At 44.2% G+C, this 13231-nt stretch overlaps 1 protein-coding gene across 10 annotated transcripts in view; it reads right to left on the bottom strand.

Moving 5' to 3' along the window:
- ZHX3 (zinc fingers and homeoboxes 3) overlaps window positions 1-13231 on the bottom strand; it is a 130263-nt gene that overhangs the window by 24018 nt on the left and 93014 nt on the right. Inside the window, exon 3 of one of the 10 annotated variants that reach the window (XR_005781998.1) lies at window positions 2877-3059. The exons of the other annotated variants lie outside the window; for them this stretch is intronic. The gene's annotated coding sequence lies outside the window, so the exon portion shown is untranslated. The remainder of the gene's footprint in view (window positions 1-2876; window positions 3060-13231) is intronic. 10 annotated transcript variants of the gene reach the window in all.

Genomic DNA, 13231 nt, shown 5'->3' with positions numbered 1-13231 from the left:
ATGTTTATTTATTTTTCAGAGCACGCACAAGCAGGGGAGGGGCAGAGAGAGAGAGAGAAAGAGAGAGAGAGAGAGATGGAGACACAGAATCCAAAGCAGGCTCTGATAGCACAGAGGCCGGTGTGCGGCTCACACCGCAAGATCATGACCTGAGCCAAAGCTGGCTGCTCAACCAACTAAGCCACCCAGGTGCCCAACATCAAAACATATTTAAAACTTGAGGGGTGCCTGGGTGGTTAAGCATCCAACTCTTAATTTTGGCTCTGGTCATGATCTCATGGTTCGTGAGATCGAGACCTACCTTGGACTCTGCACTGACTTCAGGGCCTGCCTGGGATTCTCTCTCTTCTCTCTCTCGCTCTCTCTCCGCCCCTCCCTCGCTCTCTCTCTCAAAAATAAACATTAAAAAACATTTAAAGCTTGAGTAATTAGAATAGTGTATTATCAGCATAAGAAATGATAAATGGATGAATAGATCATCTAGATACACTTTGCATATATGGAATTTTCAGAGTATGAAAACAGTGCTATTTTTAAATCAGTTGGGAAAGTGAGGCAAATTAATAAGTATTAGAGCAACTAAGTTCAATCCTCACCAATATTTTAAAGAAAAATAATTTCCAGGTGAATTTAACAGAGAAATACAACAAACAAAATCACAAACATATTAGAAAAAATACAGTAAAAATCTTTTTAAGTTGTGCTGAAAATTTTTTCTGTGCAAGACTTAAAACCTAGCAACTGCAAAAGAAAAGGTTGATTGATTTGACTTCATAAATATGATAAATTTTGACTACTAAAGGAAACCATTAATAAGGCTTAGACATAAGTGACACACTGGGAGGAAATTTATAAGATGACGATAATGTTTACAATGTATATGACAAAAATACTAGAAAGGGGGCAAGGAAATGAACAAGCAAATTACCACAAGCTATTAACTAGAAAAGATGCTCAACCTCACTGGTAATTAGGGAAATGAAAATCAAATTAAAAATGAGGCTCGGGGCACCTAAGTGGCTCCTTCCATTGTGCATCTGACTTTGGCTCAGGTCATGTTCCCATGGTTGCTAAGTTTGGGCCTGCACTGGGCTCTGTGCTGACAGCTCAGGGCCTGGAGGCTGCTTTGGATTCTGTGTCTCCCTCTCCCTCTGCCCCTCAGCCTCTCGTGCTCGCTCACTCTCTCTCTCTCTCTCAAAAATAACATTAAAAAAAAATTTTTTTTAAATGAGGCTCTTCCTCCTTCTTCACAGATTGACAAAAATCAGAAAAGCAGACTGTGTCATATTCATGCAATAGGAGAGTATAAATTGGTGAAATTTTTATGGAGGTCAATTTAGCAATAGCCATCAAAACTTGAAAAGGCCTTTCCTTTTATCTAGCCATTTCACTCTGAAAAGCCCGCATAATCTGATGAAGTACAAAAATACATGCACATGATCGCAAAGATCCCAATCAGGTTATCCACTGCATCATTTTGTAGTAGCAACAACGTCCATTCGTCGGGTGGTGATGAAACACACAATAGAGCTAGCACTAGGAAATGAAACGCAGCCATTTAAAAAGGTTAAGACCTATGGGTACTGATGTGAATACATCTCTAAGACGTATTTAAATAATAATATATAATGTGCTGCAAAATATGTTTCATTTTTTAAAGAACAATCTTTGTAGACTTATATTTGCTTGAATAGAAACAGAATTTAAAAGAACAAAGAATAAATACTGATCCATTGAATAGTGAGTGATTTTATTAGGACAGACAGGAACATTTACCTTTTTTTTGTAACTTTGTGCTTTCTATATTGTTTGAATTTGTTACAGTCATGTGTTGCTTTTTAAATATTTATTTATTTTTGAGAGAGCGCAAGTGGCGGCGGGGGTGGGGGAGAGGGGAACAGAGGATCCCAAGCAGGCTTCATGCTGACAGGCTGACAGCAGTGAGCCTGATGTGGGGCTCAAACTCACGAACCGCGAGATCATGACCTGAGCTAAAGTCACTCAACCGACTGAGCCACCAGGTGCCCAATGTATTGCTTTTAATTAAAAAATATCAGTAGATATTAAAATAGGTAAAATTAATAGTGCCAGTGAGCAGTACACCCTGCAATGGAGAGGCCAGCATATGGGGTGGTTGTAAGTCGCTCACACAGAGCAGGGAGGTTCGATGTGACATGAACCATCTGCGCAGGAGGGGTGCCCAGGCTTTGTCAACATGGAGCCCCTAAGTGGTATCACTATCTTGTCATTTACTTGCTAAGCCTGACTTGTGGAGGTCATTTGCCTGGAACAATACATGATAACTGCTGTGGCCTGGACTAGGGAGGTGGAGGGATGGTGACCACTCACGGTTCTTTTTTTTTTTTAATTTTTTTTTTTAATGTTTACTTATTTCTGAGGCAGAGAGAGACAGAGCATGAGTGCGGGAGGGTCAGAGAGAGAGGGAGACACAGAATCCGAAGCAGGCTCCAGGCTCTGAGCTGGCAGCACAGAGCCCGACGCAGGGCTCGAACTCACAAACCGTACTCACGGTTCTTAATCCATCAACAAATCTGACCACTTCAAAGAATGCTTGACACCCTGAAATCCATAAGGGCACAAATGGAGGCAGAATCCTTGCAGAATTTTGATACTTAAACAGAGCCCTACTTACAGAATTTTGATACTTAAGAGCCCTACTTACAAACATCCTAAATATCACATATTTGCGTGGAGTTGCACACAGTAGCTGAAAAAAAATCAGTGAACCCCTTAAGCACCCGAAGCGTGTCAACAAGCTGTATTGGAGCCAGATGTGCGAACAAAACAAAACAAAAAACCCGGCAGGTTCTCATATGAATTCAGTCAGGGCTGTAAGTGAATGAACGTGTGGATACCTTTCAGGATCACTGTTCAGCATGAGTCAAGTGATCCCAGCAGTGGGGATCAGTGGCTGGTGCTGTGAACCACTGCCAGAAGCTCTGAATTGAATCAATAGGTTCCATCTGAAGAGACTTCTGCAGTCTAAGATAACACCACACACAAGAGGATCAATTTGCACTGATGGCGCCACCGCTATGCTAGAAAGAAAGGCCGAGAAATTTCCATGACCAACTAGGAAACTGGATTTACTTCCATGTTATCACTCAAAGTGCTTCATAGCCTGCAAAGTACTTTCATTTCTTTTGATCCATCCCCCTAGCCTTCCAAGTCGCCGGCGGTTATTGTTCCTTCCCCCATCTTCGCATTGAGGTGACGTGACAAAGTCACACAGCAGATCTGCGGACGAGCCTGATATTCTGACTAAATCCCATGTTGTTTTTTAGACCATATTCACTCTGAATACCAACTGAATAATAAACCCACTACCTTTAATTATTTTTACATTATTTACATTATGAATTCTATTATTTTGAGCCTACTTACCAAGGGCTCAAAGGTTTTAGAAGCTGAATTATTCCAGTGTTGTCTTTTTTTAAATTAGGATTTGACAGGGCTACCATGATCCTTAATATGTATAACATTTTACACTGTCAGAAGAGGGGGCACGTTATTTACTCCTATGTATGACTACAGAGTTCTGTTACAGCGGGGCCAAGTGACTAGACCAAGTCAGTCATCAGGAATCTATAACAAAGAGAACACAAGGGAACCGTCCATCCTCAGGAATGTGTGTGGGCAGAACCTTGGCAGGCCAGCAGATCTACTGGCTACAATTATCAGGTTTTGCTGAAACAAAGAAAGGAATCACAAAGAGTTCAAGCCTGTTTCTAAGCCGAATCCTCAAGTGTCAAAGCAACGCCAAGTCCAGTGCTGGCCTCCTTTTACGCTCTGGGTTGTAAGGGACACGATACTTTGTGCATTTAGTAATCACCCTTCAGTGGAGGGCTTGGGGCCAGAGCCCTCTACTTGTTTATTCCCCTCAACTCATTCTTGTTTCTCTCAAGTCACCAACAGAAATAGCCTGCTCCAGTCAGATGTTATCACCTTTTCCGTGAACACAAATTTATTCCTTCTCAAGCTCAGAAAGGTGATTATGATATAAATACAGAGTACCCAGAATTAAAGGGATTTTAGAGACCACATCAGTCTCTAATCACTCATCTTTGCATGAATTATGTTGAAAATATCACTAACCAGTTAGGAAAGCCTATGCTTGAATACTTCCAGAGACAGGAAGGTCAGCACCTATTGAGGTTGAAAAGATGTTGGAAATAGTTCCTTGCAGTAAACGGAAAGCAATTACCTTCTTTTAGGTTCCACTCTCTACATTTTTCACTCAAAATAGTTGAAGACTTACTATGTGCTAAGTACCATGTGCTAGATACTCGGTATATAAAGATTTTTATTTTTATTTTTATTTTTTTTTAACGTTTATTATTTTTGGGACAGAGAGAGACAGAGCATGAACGGGGGAGGGGCAGAGAGAGAGGGAGACACAGAATCGGAAACAGGCTCCAGGCTCTGAGCCATCAGCCCAGAGCCCGACGCGGGGCTCGAACTCCCGGACCGCGAGATCGTGACCTGGCTGAAGTCGGACGCTTAACCGACTGCGCCACCCAGGCGCCCCCTTATAAAGATTTTTAGAATTGTGCCACCCCTGTTCTCAAGAAGCTAATTGTTGAGGCTGTGAGGCTACTGGCCAATATTCTGGAGCTTCCTCGCCTACGGGTCACGTTGGATTTCCCTGACCACCTGCAATTAGTTATAACCAATGGAATGTAGACAAGTATGCCATCTCTAGGAGAAAGCTTTAAGAGAAAGTACATGTTCTGCTTCACTATTTACTCTCTGGCCCACAACTGGCAGTGTTCCAGATTGTGCCTACTCTGTTAGCATAAAGTGAGAACAAAAGCTGACCCACAATGTATACACACAATGTGAGCAAGAAATAACCTTTGCTGTTTTAAGCCACTGAGGTTTTTGGACTTGCTTGTTACTATGGCATAATCCAGCCCATCCTGACCAATACACAGTATAAGGGAAGCCTGACAAATCAACCAAAGTCAAACAAGAAGCCAGGTACCACAGTGGAGGCATGCATGGGATTCAGTGAGGGTGTGGGAAAAGCCATACCACCTAAGTTATCCGGAGGACTCGGCTAAGGCCTCACAGAACAGGTAACCTTTGAATTAGAAGTTAAAGGATGAGTAGATACTGTTGAGAAGAGTGTTCTAGACAGGGAACACTCTATGTGAAGCCACCGAAGGAAGAGAAAACATGGTGTGTTCGGAGAATTACAAGGAGCTCAGTTTTGCTGGCATATGCAATCTGACTGGGGTGGATTTATCGTGAAATAAATGAAGCTGATGCTTTGGAGACCCTCACTGCACAGGCATCTTCAGTGGCCTGTATCTATTATTTTTTATAAATTTATACTTATATTCTTTATACTTTTTTTCTTTAGGAAGGCCTCTCTCCTAACGTTCAGGTTGCACAAGAGCTAGATGTGCTTGGGATGGGGTGGAGGGGAGTAAGGAAATGATTCCAGGTCTACACATCTTCTCTGTGGACCTAGTAATCTTCCACAGAACACCTTCTCAACATTTCAAAAAAGGAATCCTATTCCCTAGGAGTCTTTTCCCCATTCTTGTTCCTGCACTTCGTGTCACGGGTTGGACCGTCTGCGCCTCCCCATTGCTTTTCTCTGAACGTGTTCTTATTTGTCTACAGCCCTCTTAGGAGCGGCGCCTGAATCGAAACTGAATCCTCCAGATACAGTCTGAATGGATTTAGCATTCTCCTTAATGGCACTTCTTGTGTCATACTTGATTTCTCCCCATGTTGTTACCCAAATGATGCCTGAGTATTTACACTGTGAGATTCCTCAAAAAATAGGGATGAGTGCTCCTTGATTTAATTCACATCACCAGTACCAGTACCAAAGTACACTTGTTTATTTTAGTTTAGGTTTGACAGACTCTGAGGAACAAGTTTGGTAAAGAAAAGAGAGAGAGTTCATTTAACAACTGTTTGCTAAGCACCTACCCTGTGCCAGGCACTGTTCTAGATGCTTTAGTATGAGCAAGATCTAAAAAATAAATAAATAAAGATCTCTACCTTCCTGGAGTTTACATTCTAGTTTGGAAGACAGACCATAAAGCAAATAAATCAATCAAATTGTAAGTGCAATGGAGAGAAATAAAGCAGGGAAGGGAGAAGGAGTCCACACTGGGTGGGGAGGGATGAGGCTGCAGTGGGAAACGTGGTGTCTGGAATGGCCTGAGAACATGACACGGGAGCAGAGACCTGGAGGTGAGGCAGGGAGCCATCTGGATGTGTGGGAAGAGCACACAAGCTGGCATGGACCCTGAAGTGACAATGTGCCCGGCTGGTTCGAAGGCCAGCATGGAGGCCAGGACAGATGGGTGGGAGGAGTCGAGAGGGTGGGAGAAGACAGGGTCAGAGAGGTGAGGAGGCCTACTGTGCAGAGCCACGTGCCATGACGACCTGGTTTCCCTGAGGTGGGCAGAGCCACGGGGAGCGCTTGGAACAGAAAGGGCTGACCTGATCCAACTTGTGTCTCCAGGTCGCCTCTGCTGGCTGGGTGGAGAACAGACAGCAGGAGAAACAAGTGGAGAAGCGGGAAACCTGTCAGGAGGTTATCCGGGCAGCAGATGACAGCAGCGTGGACCAGGATTGGTGCAGATGGAGGCAGAGACGTGGCTGGATTCTAAATACGTTTTCAAAGTAGAGCCGACAAGATTTCCTGAAGGACTGGATGGAGTGTGTGGACACTGTATCCATAGCAATCAGGGAGACCTCCTGGGTTTCTGATCTGAGGGACTTGAAGGATGGCCCTGCCATCAACCAAGATAGGTTTGAACCTGGGAAGCTTACTGCAAAACTCAAAAGCAAACCTGTGCTGTTAAGACTGGAAGGTTCCTTTCCAGGTGAAAAACTGGATGGGGCCAGTTTGGTCAGAAGCATTTTAGAGAACTAACGGTCAGGCCGCTACTGAGCAGTGAGGCTGTGCCATGCCAATGCTCCGAGTGAAAAGACTGTGGTCTTTGCCAAAACCTGCTCACCGCAAAAGCCGAGGGAAGGCGGACAGAGGGTGGGCAGGGTAGGGGATGAGGAGTTGGGGACAGGAGGAGGCTGGGAGCAAACCTTGAGGGATCAAAGGATACCCTGAGAGTCAACCAGTCAGAGCCTGCACGCTGGGAAGCACGGGGCAGCTCCTTGCAAACTTAAACATATTATGTTACTTGCATCCTAAATTTTGTTTCAAATACAAATCACTTTATTAAATTTAAGACTAAAAATTTTAAAAAGCAATATAAATGGTTTGTTCTGGATGTGGTTTTACTTCTGAATTACATTTGTTTTGTTTTAATTGAATTTTTCCAATGTGGGTGAGAGAGTTTACGGGCTAACTAGCTTGCAGGAGACTGAGCCTGCTTGAACCTCTCACGAACATTCATTTAAAAAAGAACTCTCAGGCTCTCTCCTGTGGATATGATGCTCCTCCCCCTCCTTCCAGCCTCAGTCTGCACCGATGACTTTCTTCAATGGCCTCACTACAAAGCCCAGCAAGACTGTACGCAGGAGAAAGGATACTGATTTCACTCCCAGTAAGAGAAATGCTAATTAAAAGCACTCAGATTCTTTCTTTCGCTTACTTTGGAAAAGCTCAGAATGTCTGACAATATACTGATTTGGCAAGGGTTTGAGGAAGTAAGGCACTCGCACTGCTTGCAAGAGAGAAAACTGGTAAAACCTCTATTGAGAACTATATAACAATAGCTAACAAAATTACAAATGCTTATTCCCTTTGAGTCAGCAAGTCGGCCTCAAGGAACATGGCCTGCAGATATACTTGTACACGTGTGCGATAGTGGATATGCAAGGTAATCCACTGTCCGTGATGTAATAACACGGGACTGGAGATAGCCTCCTTGTCCACAACACGGCCAGTAGGATAATATGCACCTGTGAAAAGGAATGAGGGAGCACTTTTTATACTACTATGGATTAATCTTCAAGACATCTTGATACAGGTTTTTAATTTTAATTAAAAAAGTTTTTTAGAGCAAGAGAGAGGGAGGGAGAGAGGGAGTGTGTATATGTGCACAAGCAGAGGAGGGAGGGAGGGAGAGAGAGAAAATCTTAAGCAGGCTCCATGCCCAGGGCAGAGCCCAACATGTGGCTCGATCCTACGAACTGTGAGATGATGATCTGAGCCAAAATCAAGAGTTGGCTGCTTTTTAAAAAAGCAAAGTGCAGAAAGAAAAAAACACATGTGCTTAGGTATGTATACACTTAAAATATCTCTAGACAAATACATGAGAAGCTAGTAACCATGGTTGCCTCTGGACAGGGGAATAGGGAGTCAGGGAAGCTTTTCCCAGTGAACCCTTTAAAATTCTGAACAATGTCAATGTACCACGTATTCAAAACAATTAGAATTTGAATTAATATATAAATGGAAAAAATGTTAGCACATTTTCCAAAGTGTGTGGGCTGATACAGATAGCAACAAGTGAAAAGATGAGTGGCTAATGGAGTTGGGGCAGAGGACAAGAACCTGTGATGAAGGTCAATGCCATGCGGTGCTCATTTACATTTCAAATTTCTAATAAATACAGATGGGCTTTTGGTTGAACTTCTGTAATGGTGTACATTGGCCATTTCATCTACAACTAAATATAACACAACATCTAAATATACTCCATCTGCTGCCAGCTTAAAGCCACTGTTCTAAAATAACTTAGAAACGTCTAAGACAAAGGAATCAGACATATATGCAGACCAACATCCTTCCCAATTAAAGACTCCTACAGCAACCTGTTATCCAGTCTCTAGTTAGAGTAGCCCCGTGGTCCAGGAGCTCATTATCACTTATAACCATTTATTGCAAAGTTCGTTTCTTAGTCAGGCCTGATTCCCAGGTTTCAGATCTGCCTTTTGAATGGACACAGAACAAGTGAACACCCTTCATTGTTCACTCTTCAGTCAACCACTCTGTCCACATAGCAGCCTGTGCACACTGGAGATGACCATTTCCCCTGTCAGCACTCACCTCTGCAGGGTAAGCATCCCAAACTCATTCCACACTTTCTGTAGTGACCTGCTCTTTGGATACACCTAATCTGTCCAGGTCACTCTCAAAATGTGGCAATTAGAACTAAGCATTCGAGATGCAGCCCCATCAGAAGACGATTACACAGGAGCAGTGCTGTAATGATTATACTATCACTACTAATACTACCAGAAACCTATCTAGGTGGATGTTTTACTTTCTTTTTCTCCCCATGCACATGAGGAATTTGAGGCCCAGAGGGGTGACGTGGCCCAGTGGAACAAGAGAACACTACTGGAATTTGGCAGGACTGGGATTCTTTCATCACAGGCCACTGGGCTGCACATTTTCAGACACTCGTCTATAATCCTGACAGAGGAGCTCTGGGCTTTCTTTCCCTTTGCCTCTTTGAATTCTACCTTCTTGTCTTGAGGGAATGTTTTCGTTTCTTGTCCTTTATTTCAGTCATGTTATCTGGATCAGCGAGGCCCCTGCAGACTCCCCTGGCGGTGGTGGTGGCGGCACACCTCTCTTCCTGAGAATCACAGCCCTCGTGAGCTCTTCTGGGAACATGTCTGCATCAGGCCCCAACTTCCATGCTGGCCAGTCCTCCACGCAGCACCCTGTCTCTTTCATAACATTTACCAAAACTGGTCACTGCATCTGCATTTACACCTTTTCCTGCTTACTGTCTCTCACCCCAGATAGGCTCTAAGCTCTGTAACATCAGGGCCTATGGCCACGGTATCCTCAGTGGCGGGCACAGGGCGTGGCACATAGTAAGGATTTTCAGTGAATGAACGGATGAATAAGCGGAAGCTGAGAATGGGGCTACAAATCTAGTATCAGACAGGGCTGGGTCTGTCCCCAAACCCTTTCATTACGACCCGTGTATTCCTGGGCAAACAACTTCCTCTCTCATGATCGGACTCCCCAGTGGTAAGTGCAGATAACGATGCCTACCTCGCAGAGCTGGCACGCTGCTCAGTGAACTGATAGGGTTACAAAAGGATACAGCGTGCCTCCTGGTACACAGTAAGCACGCGGTAAGTCACAGTCACTGCAGCAATCGGTGCTGCTCTAACTACCACGCACAGGCTAGCCACGGGAGGATGATAATCTAGTGTAACAGCAAAAGGTACATCTGTTGATTTATCCTGCTTGTGTTTTTAATTACGGTAAAAAAAAAAAAAACACATAAAATTTACCATCTCAACCATTTTTAAGTGTACTGCACAGTAGTCCAACTATATGCACACTGCCCTGCAACACGTCTTCAGAGTCCTTTTCCTCTTGCAAAATTGAAACTGTTTCCACTGAACAACTTCCTTTCCCCCCCTCCCCCCAGGCCCTGGCAACCACCATTCCACTTTCTAACAGTCTGACTACTTTAATATCTCCTATATAGGTGGAACTACGCAGTATTTGTGTTTCTGTGACTGGCTTATTTCACTTGTAACAACGTCACCGAGGTTTATCATCTATGTTGTCCCAGGCAACATGATTTCCTTCCTTTTTAAGGCTGAATAATATTCTACCGTATACAGAGACCACATTTTCTGTATCCATTCATCTGTCAATGGACACTTAGGTGGCTTCTACCTTTTGGCTGTTGTGAATAATGCTATGAACATGGGTGTACAAATATCTTTGAGACCCTGCTTTCAATTCTCTTGGATATATATGTATCACTGTTTTTTTTTAAGTTTATTTACTATGAGATAGAGCATGCACGAGTGGTAGATAGGCAGGGAGGGAGGGAGAAAGAGAGAATCTCAAGCAGGCTCCACACTCAGCAGACAGCCCCACTTGAGCCCTGATCCCACAACCCGGGGTCATGACCTGAGCCAAAATCAAGTCAGTCGCTCAACCAACTGAGCCACCCAGGCGCCCCCATATATCACTATTTCTAAAGCTCTCCATAATCCAATGATGCCAGCAGCACGGCCCCAGTCATAGCAGTCCCATTTGCCTCCACCCGGCAGCTTTTGTCACCAAATCATCTCCCTCTTTAGCTCATTCCCCTGTCCTTTCTGATGTCCCCCAGGCTTCTCTATTTTTAATTTGACAAGTCAAATTTCAAATCTATTTCCTTATCAAGAAGGGAGGAAAGCTAATTAAAATTTTCGTTCACCCTCTCTGTTGGAAAATCTCCAGATCCCTTATCCAGAGTAGGGCAGCCCTCCAGGCCTGAGCAGAACGGAGTTGCAGGAGCCTGAGGCCTGGTCCCCAGAATACTGTGGGACTGTGGTGCTACCCCAGATGGTCCAGGACAGTTTTAATATGTTCACTCTATAAGTAATGTTTTGAATGCTGTTAGTATTTCAGAAGGAAGTTGTCAGTTTCCCTTGACAGGCATGATTAAATAATATTCACTGGGTTTATCAGTCTTGTGACTTAGAACCAGAGTAGTTCTAGGCAAATCCACCCCTTATGTTAGGGTGTCCAACCATAAGGGACAACTGGATTTGATCAACAAGTTCCACATTTTCCTGTAACTCTTCAGGGTCACACTCACTTTCATGTTGTTGTCCTGAGGGGTATCAGGACACAGGTGTTGAAAGCTAGATGGAAGATGCATTTGGGGCCTCATGGGGGCTCTTGGATCCGTCTCGAGCAACCTTAAGGTGCCAAGGTCCCCCAGGGGTAGGGACGAGCAATAGGTCTCAGCACCTGAGCCTCCTCTAGTCTATAAAACAGTAAAGTCAATGACAAATCATGAAAACAAGAGTGACCATGACTGTACAAATATAAAATACCAACAACCATCATCAAATATCCACAACCATCATCAAACCGGGAATAATGTACACGCGTCCCCCATTCCCATTTCAACTCTCTTCCCGTGGTACACGAGTGCACACACACACACTCACCACTACCACGCTCAGGAGAGTGTTTGGGGACATGCAAACTAGTAAGCATATTTATGTTTTTTCCATGAGATTTCCAGTGCCTAAATCAAAAGTTTCTAAGAACTTCTCCTGATGGCATATATGAGAACAGATGTGATGTGTCAGCCATCATAAACTTGGTAAAAGTTGTATTTGTTTATGTTTGTTAGGGCAGCTTTAATATTACATATTGGTTTGGTGGTGGTGTTTCTATGACAATCTTGGACGATAAACTTCATCTGACTTTAGTTAAAATGCCACTTAAGTCTCATAAGAATAGAAGTCGGCCCTTTAACTGGCTCTCTCCCATCCTCCCTCCTCCCCCTCCCCCGCAGAGCCAGCTTCCACCATCCAGCTTATTCAACTTCCTTGCTCAGTCGGTCTTTGGCACCCTGCAGGCTCCACTGCCTCCTCCCAGTCTGTCCAAACTACTTGCACCGAGGTCACTGGTCAAGTGGCTCTTTCCAACTTCTCAGCCAGTCTCAAAGTCATTCAGGACCCAAAGGAGGTTAAGACCCACGCCTCTACAAGCTCTTCACAAGGCAACAAACTCCCCCTGCCCAGGACCTTGCAATCTCCTGTCCCCAAGTGACATAGTGACATCCAAATTGTCCTTGCCAGCTCTAAACTATCTGTCAAGCTCCAAATCCATCACTTCCAACTGCCACTGCTCCCTGTAGTTCTTTAAAAGCTACACACTTAGTTTCTGCCTCTCCTTACCTGGCATTCACACCTCAAAAGAAACAGAACAAAATAAGCAAAAGACTCAGCCATCATGTTCTACTGCCTAGATCTTCATCTCACTTCCCACCATTCATCCAGATTTCCAAGCAACAGGTCTGATCTCCAAATCACTCCTGCATCCCTTATGCAGCCCTCGCCCACCTTCCCCTTATCTGGCTGTTGTCAAATCCTAGAAGTCTATAAATGTTTCACATTGGACCTTCTGTCTACATCCTTGAGAGACACAGTCCAATGGTTAAGGGCATAATATCTGGAGCCAGACGGGCCTGGTTTATGTCCCGATTCTGCTACCTATGAGCTTTTACTGGTAACCTGAGCAAGGTGCTTGTGTCTTCGGTGTTTGCATTTCCTCTTCTGTAAGTGGAGGTGTTAGACTCAATCTCTCAGAGCTGCTGCAAGAATAAAGTGGAGGCGTAAGGGGTGCAATACTATGCCTGACACCAAGCAAGTGCACCACACACAAGGGCTACTGGCACATCCTTGTGTGCTTTACTGTAATTCAGTCCCCTGTCTGCTCTGGCTTGGAGTCCAAAGCAACCCTTCAAGCTTCTAGCCCTTAGTTCTTTCTCCCCTTCTGTCCACTTCTAGCACT

This window comes from Herpailurus yagouaroundi, unplaced genomic scaffold (assembly GCF_014898765.1).
Source record: "Herpailurus yagouaroundi ecotype Mexico unplaced genomic scaffold, PumYag 196, whole genome shotgun sequence".
Classification (NCBI taxonomy): Eukaryota; Metazoa; Chordata; class Mammalia; order Carnivora; family Felidae; genus Herpailurus; species Herpailurus yagouaroundi.
Note: the sequence above shows the minus strand (reverse complement) of the source record. Positions and strands in the feature narration are given on the sequence as shown.